Raw genomic sequence first — 12,865 nt, 5'->3', positions numbered from 1 at the left:
ATGATGATGTAATTTTTAGTTAAAAGATACTCTCCTTAGTGTTAAATCCTTCTCAGCCTTCTACATGTGAGGATATCCATGAAGATGACAAAAAACAAAAAAAAACCAAAAAACTTGTGTTGGCTTTGCTTTGACCTGTGTCTCTGTGGACTGGTCTATTCTTGATTTTCCAGAGACAACTCTCCTGGTACCAACCCAACTCTCAAAGAAATGTTGAAACCAAATGAAATAAATGTGACGTTGGTTTTTTACCATAGGGATTTCAGCTTAGGGAAGCCTCAGCACCTAAATTCCTTCCAGAGACATTTTATAGATTGAACATCCTCATGAGCAACAGTATTCCTGTACTCTTTCCTTTTGCATCCATAAAAGCAAGAATGAGGCAACAGCAGCTCTACTGGAGCCATCCGAGAAAACTCAGTCAGGGTTCCTGTTCTTGGTGCATCTGCTCAAAGTGGCATAGTCTGACCCAGAAAGATAGCTTCAACATGAGCCAGCAGTGTTGACCATCAGTACTCGAAAGTATTGCTTTCGTCATGTTGCACTAAAGTGAACTTCCTAGAATTGCATCATCCAGGACTCCTACCTTACTGCAGAAACAAAGCTAGCTCTTTGAACGTTGGAGGAAAAAAAAAAAAAAAAAAACACACAAAACCCTCAGTGTTTTTCAATTCAGCAGTTGATTTTCAGAACCATCTTAGATCTAATGGAAATATTTTGACTCTGTTTGTTTCTCTTCCTTTTTAAATCAAGAATAATGGGAGGATAATATGGTGCTTTTTTTTTTTTTTTTAAATAGGGCTTCCCTGATGGCTCAGTTGGTAAAGAATCCTCCTGTAATGCAGGAGACCCCGGTTTGATTCCTGGGTCAGGAAGATCCGCTAGAGAAAGGATAGGCTACCCACTCCAATATTTCTGGCCTGGAGAATTCCATGGATTGTATAGTCCACGGGGTGGCAAAGAGTCAGACATGACTGAGTGACCTTAACTTTGCTTTTTAAGCATTGATTCAGCATTTTGCCCTCTTGCTTACTGACCTGGATTGAATGAGAAACGTGGGTAGGTTTATTAGTAAGGCAGATGTGAACATGAGAGTCACTGCAGATCAGTGGTTCTTAGAGTGTGGACCCCAGGTCAGCACCGTTACTGTCACCCAGGACTTTGTTAAAATGCAGGTTCTTAAACCCCACCCTCAACTTACTGAAATGGAAACTTTGGGGTGTGGGGCCCAGGAACATGTGTTTCCACAAGCCCTCCGGGTAATTCTGATGTGTAACAGTGTTTCACAGGCACTGTTGTAAGTAATTTTTTGGAGGGGAGGATGCTGTGCCCTTAGTTCCCTGACTAGGGATTGAACCCGTGCCCCCTATAGTGGAAGCTAGGAGTTTTAACCACTAGACTGCCAGGGAAGTTTCTGTAAATGGTTTTATGTCATATCTATCTATTTTGGTCTACAAAGGTACTGAAATGTCTAAATTATGCTTTCCAATGGTCTGATACATAATCATGTACAATCTGCTTTGATTAAATGTCTTTATAAGAATATTGAAAGCAATGATGATGTTAACTAACATTTTTTGAACACTTTCTACATCACTATGTTGAAGACTTTACAAGTAATATCTGATTTTAATTCTGTGCTAATGCCATCACTGTTGTACAGATAGGGGAGTGAGACTCAGGAGCGTGGTAGACTGGCCTTTAGAGGGTAATTTCTTAGTATTTTGCTGCCTGGTGTACCCTTAGCTGGTTTAATGTGCGTCTCCACTCCACGTTCACCGCCCCCTGTCACCCCCCGTTCTCCCGATTTTAAGAGACTTTTTCTACTCCTCTCTCTTTCACCCTGTTGTATCCTATTTAAATATGTCAGGGATGATTATAACTTATTCTTTAGAATAATTTTTCTCTCCAGTATATGTGTGTAGCATTAAATTGAACATTCTTCTCTCTGGGGAATTAGAAATGCCATCCTACAAGTGCATGACTGAGGATGAAAGTAGTTGAAGAGGTTGAAGGTCGCGCTTCAATGCCGAGGATTGTGACTGGTGGGGCAGGGTGGCAGGGCCAGGAGGAGTGTCTCAGTGGAAGGCTGGGCTGACTGGAAACCTGTAGGGGTCAGACTCCTGCCCTGAATGGAATGCAAGTCCCTTCCTTGTGCCCAGGGGCTCAGGCTCACTGCGAGATCAGCTGGGTGATCTCTCTTGGGTGGTTACCTCCTGTCTGCCTGCCTCCTCAAGTGTGAAACGGGCACTTTTTGCATCTCAGCAAACAGGAGTTCTTTCCCCATGCCCTGCCCGCTCTCCCTTCCTGGGTCTTCACGCTCTGAGGATCTTGGTGACCCCTCCTTTCTTTCTTACTCAGCTGTAACAGGCATGAATGTTATAAAATGGCAATGCAGTTGATGTGCATGTTAGCAGTGTGTGATTGTGTATATGTGTGCATCCTTCTAAGTGTATATTTATAGATTTTATTGAAGTATGAAACTTACTTATGTTTACAAATCATAAAATATTAGTTTGATATTTTAGAGTGAATACATTGTTTTATTTATTTTTAACTTACCTAGATTTTTCTGGTGCCAAAGCTGTTTTCAAGTCTATATATTTTAAGATGAATGTACAAACTATATATATGTATTTTTTTTCCTTTCTGTTTTACCAGTGTGATCTTTGGCTCATTTTTCTCTTGTTTGAAAAAAAAAAAAACGTTTCTGGCATGAGATTGGTTGACTCTGCTGACAATGTGGATATATAATAATTCCCCTGTGTGTAATTTAAATTTATAATGTTTAAAGTTTTTAAAAATAATTTAGCTGGTTAGTCCTAGACCATTATAAGTAACAGATGAACTTAAAGTTTTGCTATGCATAGGCTGCTGCTGCTGCTGCATCGCTTCACTTGTGTCCGACTCTGTGCAACCCCATAGACTAGATGTTTATAATTCACTTTCAAGGTAAATACATACCTTACTGGGTATTAATAGGGTTACTTATCCCAATAACAAAGATAAACGCTTTTATGTATATAAATATATGTACAAATAGATACTGACTGTATACCTATGCATATATGAATTTGTAAGTGAAAACATATTCACACTGACTTATAAGTATTACTGTCATAATTGAGTTTGCAGTTTTTAGAGGCAATTTGATATATATCTACAGGCTTTTGAAATGTTTGTCCTGGGTGAATACCTTTGAAGCATTTTCTCTAATAGCTTCTCATCACAGATGTAATTTGACAGCCACAGTCAGAAATCCTGAATAATCATCAGTGGTAAAATTTCAGATTTGGATCCTCAGACCAGTGTGAGCAAATACGTTACTGTATCAACCAGTTATAGTTCTCAAACCCACAGTAACTTACTGAGGGTGGAGAGAGTCTGTGTTACTCAGCATTATTACTGCCAAGCCCAGAAATCTCCTTTTCCATTCTCATGCCCCTTTCACACACACTGAAGTTATTTCATGGAAAGGCTGTTTCCTTACCTGTTTGTAGTTTTTCACCTGTGAGTCACGCAACAACCATTTCAGAATGTCTCAGTGGACGCTCCAAGTTGAGACTGTTAGACACAGAGTTCTTGCTTGTCTTCAGGAACAGATGAAAACCAGGAACTTGATAGAAACCACGAGATAGTAGGTTGACTGTCACTCTGCTGAACTGGTTGGTCAGAACTCACTCAAGGTTGGGAAATGGAGACCAGGAGGAAGAGAGAGGTGTTTGGATCTCCGTGGTGTTGGGCCAGCCTCCACATTAGTTCCTTTCTTTCAGTGATCCAAAAAAAAGGCATAGTGCCTTTTTTTTTCCTTCTTGAAATTTTCTACTACTTTTTCCCAGCCCCCCAGCATTGCCACGTCATCTGGCAAATGAATAGCCAGGTGACAACCTAAGTGCTTTCTGTTTTTATACTTTGCTATTGCCAAATTCAACATGTGGTAAGAGGTGGAGGGCTGCTCGTGGTGCTGACCACTGGGGTAGAGACCAGGCTCTGTTTGCCGCACCCTCCTTACAGGAAACTTGTGGGAGAGGAAGAACTTCTCTCTGCCCTTCGGGGCTCCTCTGGCTGGTCCAAGAATTAAACTGACGTGAGATTGATTAACAGGAGAAAAACAAAAATTTAAAAACATGTATATGTGGGAGAGACCAGGAAGACTGAGTAACTCACCAAAATGGCAGAAGTCACCACCTCACATACCATCTTCAGCTAAAGACAAAAGATGTTAGGGGTAGTGGTTTGGGAATTCACAGGAAGATGAAAAAGAGCAAGTGTTTGCTGAACAAATGTTTGCTCTGCTGTGCAGAGACAATGGGACAGAGAGGCGTTTTAACAAACATTGCGCTGCGTCCCTCTGTGTCTGCGCAACTAGTTCCTTTTACGCTACGCGGATCTGTAGTGGTAGCGCCCTTCAGGGAAGAGATCCTCTATCTAAATTCTTTTAGACAGTTGGGGGAAGGTCAGAGGTTCCTGAGTCTTTGGGGCCTGGCTTATTTTCAGCTCAAAATAATTGACAGATCAAAGAGACACATTTGGGGTTGGCAAGTTTTGCTCCCCTTTCCTTCAGCAGCAGCCACACAGTGTAAACAGCTGTTCAGAAACAGGTGGTGATTGGGGCTCCCCGGAAATGTGAAACTAGCATTTGAGTAAAGAAGCATTTTGGCATCCATGAACCCATCTGTTAGATAAGAGGTGCTGCTATTGTCAGTTGTGTTTTCCCCACGTTAATTTTTCCACATTTGAGCATTACTGACAAATAGATCACACGTAGGACTTCAGTAATCTCATCATGTGTTAATCTTTTGCTCAAAGTGTGATGCTAATATTACTGTTTTGAAAGCGAGAGGCAGGGCCCTCTTTGTATTTTTGGTTCCTTTCAGGCCTTATAACATCACTTGTAATGTCCCAAGGAGGGCTCCAGTGTCCTTCCCACTGAAAAACAGTGTGCAGTTAACAGGTAGAAGTACTCCGAACTTGGCTGTAAATCCCTCATCAAAGTGTGTGACTCGGAAACAGATAAGAAAGAAACTCTGCCCTGGAAGGCTCTTTTTAATTTTTATTTTATGTTGGAGTGTAGTTAATTAATGCTGTGTTAGTTTCAAGTGTACAGCAAAGTGATTCACTTATACCTATCCATGTATCTGTTCTTTTTCAAATGCTTTTCCCATTGAGGTTATTACAGAATATTGAGCAGATGGAAGACTGTTTATTAGGCTGCTGCATTGCAGGTGTGTTCACTCAGGTGCCCAGACTGTGGACTCATAGTTTAATGTGTCAAATTCAGTTGGACCTAAAAACGTAAGAAGCGTTTGCAGTTATAGTAGTCAGTAGTACTTATTTATAAGCTTATGATATGCCCCATGCTGCTTTAGATACTTTATATGTACTTACTATGTAGTAGGCAGTATTCCACGCCCTGGGGATGACATAGTGACTAAATCAGACCCAAGTCCCTTTCCTCATGAAGGGCATTACTTATTTTGAGTCTTATATACAGACTCAGTATTAACTATGGTGTGCTTAGTCGCTCAGTTCTGTCCAGCTCTTTGCAACCCCATGGACTGTAGCCTGCCAGGCTCCTCTGTCCATGGGGATTCTCCAGGCAATACTGGAGTGGGTAGCCATTCCCTTCTCAATGGGATCTTCCTGACCCAGGAATCGAGCCTGGGTCTCTTGTGCTGCAGGCGGCAGTAGTCACTATTGAATCTTAATAATCTCCGCAGAGGCCCCGAGGGACCCAGAGCTGGTTTAGGAAAGCTTCTCACTTGACTGTGCTTGGGGGCACCCATTCCCCGTCCTTCCCCAGGGCCTATATAGAGTCCTCACTGCTGCTTTGACTGGGGCTAAGAGCACCCGTGTGCCTGCAGAGGCTTGCTGGCTTCAGCTGTAGGCAGATCTGGTAGGCAAATACAAGGAAGTACAAATGGATATAAGGATGATTACCAGGGCTATGGCAGAGTCCTTCAGATGTAAACATTCTGCTGATTAAATGGACGATTAGGCATTAACAGTCTCTTAACTGTGGCTCTCAAGGCTTCCTTGGTTTATTGCACGAGGTTCTGTTTGTTCTGACAACCTCAGAAACACCCACTAATTGTCCCCTTGTGCTCTTATGCTTCTTGCCTTGTCCACGGGGCGCTCCACATTTGTATGGAGCATGACTATGATGGAAATGATCATTACATTAAAATTTACTTGATCTGCCCATTTTCTTCTTAATACCAGGAGTTGCAAAGCCCAAGGCCAAAGGGATAGCCCTATGGGTGGTCCCCTGATAGCAGGTAGTCCAGACAAGTGTGAGACCCTTGGGGATCCAGCAATTGTGAAGTGTAGCGATCATGGCCCACCCAAGTGGGCAGCTGCTTCTCAACTAGACCTTGTCAGCATCCCTCATTGCCTCCTCTGTGGATAGGTCAGTGTTGTCAGAGCCTCGAATGGTGATTGTATGTGTCATTTTAAACACCTGTTGTGTTTATGTGTTTTAACTCAAGGAGCTCTCACAACAGCTCTATGAGCTGGGTTGGTTCCACCTCTTTCTTAGACGCAAAACCAAGGCACAGAGATTCCACAGAGCCTCTCCTGGAGCCGGTGCTCCTCTTAACTGCACTATTATGTCTACATGTTGTCATCTAAGTCAGATGCTTCTGTAGGCCTGATGTCTTGTGGGCTGAAACAGACCCTGACTGTGCCTGGCTTGTGGAAGGCTGGTTTGTGACCTCTGCTGTGTAGTGAGTTGTCCAGGCAGGAAACCAGGGGATTCAGAACAGTGCTCACCAGCAAGGACTGGATCAAAGCGCAGGTACACGACATCCCAGACATTTGACGGAGGAGGGCTCTCTTTGTATCAGAAGCTTTTGCGCCCAGTTTACATGGGAGCCAGTTGAGGGCCAGCTATTTCTCTTTTTACAGACGAGAGAAGAGAGCTTGGGAGGATTTAACCAAGTTGTTCAAGTGAGGAGGTAGCTGGACAGGACTTTGCAGCCAAAGTTTAAACTCAAGAGTTTAGGATCCTTCTCCAGCTCAACAGCTGTTTTCTACATCCACATGAACAGTGAACACTGATTCATTAATTCATCAAGCATCAGACAGTCCTTGTTGGGCACACAGGAAGAGTGTATTTTCTTATCACGAAATCTGGTTGTATGCCCGTGTAACATTTTATTCCAAGGTAGAGATGGCTCAGATGGTAAAGAATCTGCTTGCAATGCAGGAGCTGGGTTCTATCCCTAGGTTGGAAAGGTATCCTGGAGAAGTGTACCCACTCCAGTATTCTTGCTTGGAGAATCCCATGGACAGAGGAGCCTGGCAGGCTACAGTCCATGGGGTTACAAAGAATTGGACATGATTGAACAACTAACACTTTCACAGAGAGAGATGGCAGGCATTTAAGTGGTGCAGGTGATGATGAATGGTCAAGTTAGTGGTTAAAGGCTGTACTTGCCTTGGAATTAGGGAAGATGAAAACTTAAGTATCCAGGAAAAACTTGGTGAGTTATCTGGTTATCTTATCTTCTCAAGATTGCATATCTCAAGACAGAGTATCTGTGCTAGTAGAACTTTTGGCTGTAGGGGCTTATTGCCAGTGGGGCAAGGTCTCTTCTTATGTTTTTTTATTTTTATTTATTTATTTTAAAATACTTATTTGCTTGCCTGTACTGGGTCTTAGTTGCAGCATATGAACTCTTATTTACAGCATGTGGGATCTAGTTCCCTGACCAGGGATTGAACTCGGGGCCTCCTGCATTGAGAACTCAGAGTCTTAGCCACTGGATCACCAGGGAAGTCCCTTGTGGTTTCTCAGTAAATGTTTGAGAAACTTTTAAGAAAAACCTGAAGCTGCCACCTGTTTTTCCCTGTGTTTCTGGGTTGCCCTTCTTGGCCTCCACTCACTTGGGAACTCTGAAGCAGTTCTGACTCTGTTAGGTCATTGTTCGTATACTTGACTAGCCATCTGTACCACCCGGGGAGCTTTATATGTGGATTCTAAGACCCTACTTCAGTAAACCAGTCACAATCCATGTTTTTGGCTCAGGACTGTTACTTTCAAAAACTTCTGGGTAAGTCAGAAATATGGCCTGGGGGTGAGCATCCTGGCCTTGCTGTTTTGGAGCCTCTGATCTCACAACATTTGGAGAAACTTTTATCCTCCGGCCAGATGTTTTGCTTCCTGCTTTGTTTAGCTGCCTCCAGGCACCTGGTCCTTATCAGTTACTGTTGTAGGTTTGGACACCATGTAGACTTGTGCCCTGAGAGCAGCAATTGTGATGATCGGAGGACTAGGAGGGTGGTATTAGTGAGAGGAGAGAATCGTAGAGAGACCTAGAGAGAGAGAATAGAGCTACAGCATACAGAGATCAGGTAAAACCCAAAGAGGAAAAGCCAGAATATCATCAGGGGCTCATGTAGCAAAACCAGTGATGTCTGACTTCTGGGCCCTTAAGTTTCTATTTCAGCCTGTCTTCTCTTATTACTCCTTTCCTGCATTGGGTGTCAGTGAATGACATAAATCTATTCTTACGCTGTCTGTCGTTACTCCTTTGTAGCAGAAAAGTTTTAGGAGTGGACTCTTCCTTTATTTATGCACCTCACGTTGTGTGTCAGTCAGATTTTGAAAGCTGGCCTCAGGTGTCCCAGAGTGTCGAGCTTGTGGAAACCTGGTCATATTTGTGACTCAGGTATTGCAATGCAGGATGTAAAGTCCACCCTGCATTACCATTTTGTATTTCCTTGAGATTTTTGCTGGTCATTTTGTGGATATGCTTAAATGTGATGATTAGCTTGTAAACATTTTTCCCGATTAGAATTGGAAATAATGCATCATATTATTGTTTGCAAAAATATTTTATCCTGACAAACTATTGATCATATTTTGTGTATTTAAATAGTATTTTGCTATGATGATTAACAACACAAATAACTTGGCTTTATTCAACACTGGACACCAGTTTCAATATAAAATAAATAAAATAATGATGATGGAAATAGTAATAGTATAATGGATAGAGGACATATTTCCTTCTTCCAGGATTCTACAAAAAAAGAAGATAAAAAGATAACATAATCGATGTTCTGTTCTGGTTTGTCTCTGATTTTTTTTTTTTTTGATGCTTTGTTTTATGCTGAGTAGTTCTATGTTCCCTCAACTTCTTCCCATTTCACTCTGTGGAACTCTTAAGATTAAAATACCATGGGACTTCATCCGCATTAATCTCAAAACCCTCCACATACCCCCAGTATGATTGCCACCCCTAGCCCACGCCCCATGCTCACATGCACTCACACATTTGCTTTCCCTAGCATCATTTCCAGGTTGGACTCTGCCTCGTCAGTACTAAGACTGGTTATATAAAACATCCCTTGTGTATTTGTCCTTCCAATAGAGTGAGTCTAATACATGGAATCCTCCAGTGTCTGTTATTGTTTCCAGTCAGTTTCCATCCAGCCTGTCAACAACTGCCATAAAAGTTGGTTTACTTATTTCTATAAATGTCTTAGTTTGTTCCTTGCCCCCAAATCGTTTTTTGCAGTAAGTACAAAAACAACTTTACTGTTATGACCTTATCCCCACATTTTTCCCCTTTGGCTTTGTTGGACAGTTTGCCACACCAGAACATTTTGCTCTTTCTCACTTACTGTCTTGGTACTTACTCACATTAGCCCTGTATAATTAAGTTTTTTATTTCTCCCTATGACTTTGTAGTGTCCCATAATTTATGTAGTCATTATATGAAGATTTTCGATAAACCTATTTTAACTGCAGGAGCTATTTACTGGGTTATATCATTTTTTAAAAAGTTAAAAAGGCTTTTCCGGCAAGTGATGTATTATGCTGTGTGTGTTTGTATTGGGGGGAATCATGGTTGCAACAGGATTCTACTCGACATTGAGAAATACACTGGGATAAGAATACAGAGAATTTTAGTACAAGACCCCTTAGAAACACTATAGGAAACTATAGAGAAATTAAAAGGAAATGAGTTAGGAGTTCCCTGGCGGTCCAGTGGTTAGGATTTGGGATTTTCATTGTTGGGGTCAGGTTCAATTCCTGGTCTGGGAACTAAGATCCTGCAAGCCTCATGGTGTGGCCAAAAAAGGGGAAGTGAGTTTGAAAGTTGCCATCTTAAAGGATCTGTGAAGAAGGTGGTATCTCAAGTGGTTCTTGCTAGATGTCTCTTTGATGTCTAGACTCAGTCTAGAAAGTCCTTCAGGATAAAGAGAATGGTATGACCAAAGTCACCAACTGGGGAAGGAAAGTCAGCAGAGGCGGGTGGGATAGAGTGTGAGCATTTTGATCATCATGCTGAGGTGTTCATAATTCATGATACCGTGACATTTTTGAGCTTTTTGGTAAAAATAATTGAAATTGAAGATGTGCTTTAAAAACTAATCTGGTAGAAAAACATGGAATGCAGGCATGCCTTTTTGTGTTTCCTCTGTGAAAGCATTAAATCCTGCCAAAGTCAGTGCATTGATTTAGGGTAGTGGAAGAGGGTAGCAGGATTTATATCTTTAAGACATAATTACCCATTATTTTGTAAAACAATGGTTTCTTTCTTCTTTATTTTTTTTGTAAAGACTCTTGAAATGAGCAACGGGCACAGGAATTCATTGGCAGTTATGTTCTCCCCTTTATGTGAAAATTGTAATTGGAGACACAAATGTCTGTTACAATATCTCCCCCTACTGGAAGATTGGCAGAAGTGACAGTTTATAAAAAGAACTGATGTGAGCAATATTTATGTTTTGTAGACCTAACAAAAACCTCACTTTGAAATAAGCACTAATATTGAGCCATGAGCTGAATGCCTAGTCTCAGTTAGTTGAATTACTCAAAAAATTTTTCTTTGTTGCTAATAATAGATATTGAGAACTCACTGTCACAAAAATAAAATCTCAGTGCATATATTTCCTCCTGTAGGTATAATTTTTTGAGAAGATGGCCATGAAGCAGAAGAGGCTATTTTCTTTTATCCCTCTGAGCCTCCAAAATAATATCCTTTCTCATTTCATTCTGCTCCCATTTGCTCTTAAGACTCACCTGTCACTAACTTAGGCATGTCTCTGCTATCTTGCCATTGTTCATATTCTTCCTATGTCGCCTTTTTTTTTTTTTTAATATCCATCCCAGCCAGAATGGGCAATGGCAATCTTTGTTGGCCTATTTTGGTCTCCCCAGTGCCCATTCTTGTAGTAGGCACTCAGAATGTTTGTTGAGTGAATGTGTATTGTCCAAATGGGAAAGAGGCAGGGAATGTCCCCCAACTGTTGTATCTGGTCCTGTGGGTAAAGATAAATGAGATGGACTTCCTGGGCTTCCCAGGTGGCTCATTGGTAAAGAACCCACCTGCAATACAAGAGATGCAAGAATAGTGGGTTCAGTCCCTGGGTTGGGAAGGTCCCCTGGAGAAAGAAATGGCAACCCATTCCAGTATTCTTGCCTGGGAAATTGCATGGACAGAGGAGCCTGGTGGGCTACAGTGCATGGGGGTCGCAGAGAGTCTGACATGACTGAGTGTCTGAGCACAGCACAGGATGAGTCCCTTGGAGGAGCAGTCTCCGACCTTTTCGGCACAAGGGACTAGTTTCGTGAAAGAAAATTTTCCCATGGGTTGGGGATCAGGGTGGTTTTGGGATGATTCAGTGTCATGACATTTATTGCACACTTTATTTCTATTACTATTACACCTCTGATCACCAGACATTAGATCCCAGAGTTTGGGGACTCCTGCTAGAGGATAGTACACTGTTTATAAGACGATTTATTTGCTTAGCACTCTGCTCAGCTTTTTAGTAAATCATTTGAACAAGTTAGGAAAACGAGTCTTCAGAAGCCACTGAGAGAAGCTTCAGTCAGAAGGAGACTTAATGAATGTAAATACTTCATTCTGATTATGTTGAGGAAAATAATAAAGAACCTGTGATAGGAAAGGAGAAGAGTTTTATTTGAGCCAAACTGAGGAATAAAGCCTGGGGCACAGCCTCTCAGATAACTCTGAGGAATCGCTCCAAAGAACATGGTTTTCAGTGCAGTTTGATGTCTTGTCAGAACAAAGAACATAAAACAAGCCAGGGATGCATTCCTTCAAGGTTTCAAAAAAAAAAAAAAAAGAAAAAAAAATCAGCACACACACAGTGAATCAGTATGGACATGGCACCTGGGAAGAGAGTCTTATCATCAACAGAACACCAGCACTGGTGTCCCAGGAAGAGAGGCATTTACTCTTTATTTTTGAAATGAACATTCTTTACTCCTGGTCAGCGTGCTCTTTCTTTAATAATCAAACAGATGTCCAGTGTATATTTGACAGGCCACCAGCAGGCTGTTCTGCTAGCACAAAACTCAAGTCAACTCATATATAAGCTAGAAGACTTTCCCATGCCTCCATGTGTGAACATTTATCAGCTAGATAAATTTTCCCAGAGGTGTTTTGATAAACCGATGTCGCCTGTTCAGCTATGTGATGTGTGGGAGGAGAAGGTGCTCTCAAGTTTAGGGGAAGATTTTGTGGTGGGGAGACTTCAGGGAACTTATCTGAGGTTAAATTGAATGCAGGGTTGTTTTTTTTGTTTTTTGTTTTTCCTGTTTATTTTTTTACCCAACGAGTAAGCCATACCTGAAATTTGTATACTCAGTCTTCTCTGTCTAGCAAGCTGCTATTAGCCAAGCACACTTGTATATACCTCTGGTTTGTGTGAGTGTTGTGTGGTCATCTTTGGCAATTTAGTTTCACTGGCGGTGTGACTGAGAAGTTTTTCTGTGGTTTTAGGCCATTCATGCTGTAGAGAGCTACATATCTGTTTAGTTAACGTTCGGAGCACAGCAGGGAATTGTGGGCTGTTTTTCACAGACCAGTTGGTGTCAGAATGA

General features: G+C 41.7%; 2 protein-coding genes across 14 annotated transcripts in view; one reads left to right on the top strand and one right to left on the bottom strand.

Annotated features, from left to right (window-relative positions):
* P2RY14 (purinergic receptor P2Y14) overlaps window positions 1-3,569 on the bottom strand; it is a 64,724-nt gene extending 61,155 nt beyond the window's left edge. For all 4 annotated transcript variants that reach the window (XM_010801498.4, XM_024992406.2, XM_005201829.5 and 1 more), the window contains exon 1: window positions 3,491-3,569. The gene's annotated coding sequence lies outside the window, so the exon portion shown is untranslated. The remainder of the gene's footprint in view (window positions 1-3,490) is intronic.
* The window catches only part of MED12L (mediator complex subunit 12L), a 362,689-nt gene that overhangs the window by 199,101 nt on the left and 150,723 nt on the right, over window positions 1-12,865 (top strand). The window lies entirely within an intron of this gene.

The sequence above is a fragment of the Bos taurus genome, chromosome 1 (genome assembly GCF_002263795.3).
Source record: "Bos taurus isolate L1 Dominette 01449 registration number 42190680 breed Hereford chromosome 1, ARS-UCD2.0, whole genome shotgun sequence".
Lineage (NCBI taxonomy): Eukaryota > Metazoa > Chordata > Mammalia > Artiodactyla > Bovidae > Bos > Bos taurus.
The sequence above is the reverse complement of the archived record's forward strand: the minus strand, read 5'-3'. Positions and strand labels throughout refer to the sequence as shown.